The sequence below is a fragment of the Alligator sinensis genome, unplaced genomic scaffold (assembly GCF_000455745.1).
Source record: "Alligator sinensis unplaced genomic scaffold, ASM45574v1 scaffold144_2, whole genome shotgun sequence".
Classification (NCBI taxonomy): domain Eukaryota; kingdom Metazoa; phylum Chordata; order Crocodylia; family Alligatoridae; genus Alligator; species Alligator sinensis.
Window position 1 is genome coordinate 2,709,903 of NW_005841872.1, and position 1,964 is coordinate 2,711,866.

General features: G+C 48.9%; 1 pseudogene; it reads right to left on the minus strand.

Moving 5' to 3' along the window:
* Positions 1–1,253: 1,253 nt before the first annotated feature.
* LOC112548854 overlaps positions 1,254–1,964 on the minus strand; it is a 14,827-nt pseudogene continuing 14,116 nt past the window's right edge.

Below are 1,964 nucleotides of genomic sequence, written 5' to 3' on the forward strand. Positions count from 1 at the left end.
TCAGGCAGTCCCTGCACACTGCTGCAGGAAGCTGGACCCAGACTCTGTGCTGGTAAGTAGGGGGCGGGGCAGGGAGAGCTGGAGGAGGGGGGAGGGGACCATGGGGGCACCCCCACCAGGCCCCATCCCCTGCCTGCTCCTCTAGCTCTGAGTGCCCTGACCCCACTCTTCCAGCCCTCCCCCCTCCATGACTGTCCTGCCCAGCCCAGCTCCCATCTCTTAAAAAAAAAAAAAAAAAAAAATCCTGTACTCACTGGCTGCTTCTGGGGTTGGGGGAGCAATCCCTGCTGACCCCCACTGCCCTGGGCTGCATGGGGGGCTCTGCCATGAGCCCCCGTGAGCACTGGGCTTTTTTTCCTAAAGAGCTAGAGCTGGGCAGGGCAGCCATGGGTGGGGCTGGGAGAGTGGGGAGGGGATGGGGCCAATTTGGAAATTTGGCTGATTCAGTGGTGGCTGAACCTCCAGATCAGATTTGGCCAAATTGATCAGGAAAGTGATTCGAATCACCGAATTGAATCACTGTCCCCCGAATCAGACAAATTCAAATCCGAATCTGAAGCTAATACTAGCCACTTCACACAGACCTACTGATCACCATGTTCTCCTTCAGAGGGGATGGGGCCAATTTGGAAATTTGGCTGATTCAGTGGTGGCTGAACCTCCAGATCAGATTTGGCCAAATTGATCAGGAAAGTGATTCGAATCACCGAATTGAATCACTGTCCCCCGAATCAGACAAATTCAAATCCGAATCTGAAGCTAATACTAGCCACTTCACACAGACCTACTGATCACCATGTTCTCCTTCAGGTGCTTAGAAATAGATTCTTTGAGGACCTGCTATATGATCTTTCCTGTTATTAAGGTCCAACTGACTGGTCAGTAATTCTCCAGGTCCTCCTTCTTCCCTTTCTTCAAGATGAGCACTATACTTGCCCTGTTTCTGTCATCTGTGGCCTCACATGACAACCGTGAGTTTCCATGAGTAAAATGTAAGCTGTGGCCCATGGCTAGGCAGTGCCCCTCATGTACTGAAAACCTTCTGCATCTCTCCTATCTCACTGTGCCATCAGGTTCATTAAACAAGACCCATCTATTCATCAACACAGCATGTGTCTCATCATCACTCAGATATGGCCTTTGTTACTGTGTTTCCTGGTTGAAGCCTGCAAAATTGTTTCCATCTTTCTTTCCCTCAGAATTCCAGTTACCATCCTATGTTGACAGATGCTTGTCACTGGTCCTGACTCTTATTAGTACATGGATGAAGGTGATTGCACTAGTCTCAGTAATTCTGTCATTATCTGAAAGACTTTGAGAATACCACCTAAGGCTTTGCTTATTTTTATCCCTTCTGTCATCATCTGAAAGGCTTTGCGAATACCAGTTAAGGTTTTGTTTCTTTCTACCCCCATTCCTGCTTTCTCACAATAGGTTTCTCTTCAAGTAGACAAAGCCAGATCTGTTTAAAAGTATTTCGGTGTCTAACAGTGCAGAGATGTGAGTAGTGGGATTCTTTAAGAGTGTGCCTAATTCACACTGTCAGGTACCCAGGTTGTAGCTGTATTGGTCTAGAGGAAAAAGCAATCAGGGCTCATGGCGCTCTCCTGTTGGACATGGGGAGGGTTGTCTGCTTAGAGCCAGGCAAATCATGAAGACAGGGATTTAGTCTAAGTGGGAGAGATGATGCCAATGCAAGTAGCTTGGGGCATTGCTTGCTTTAGAGCAGTGTCTTCCTGGGATGCTGGGTGCATATAGAAGATGCATTAGTTAGGACCAAACTCAGAGCTGCTGGCTAGGATGAGGGCTCAGTAGGGGCAGGTCAGTAGGGAAATCCTTGTCTGCCTCTCCTTCTCATATGGCCGAAGTGGCATTGCAGGGGCAAGGACAGAAGAGAAACCTTTCAACTGCCTCCAGTGATCCTCCCTCCTAGGAAGGAGACCAGGGGACTCCACAGGGAAAGA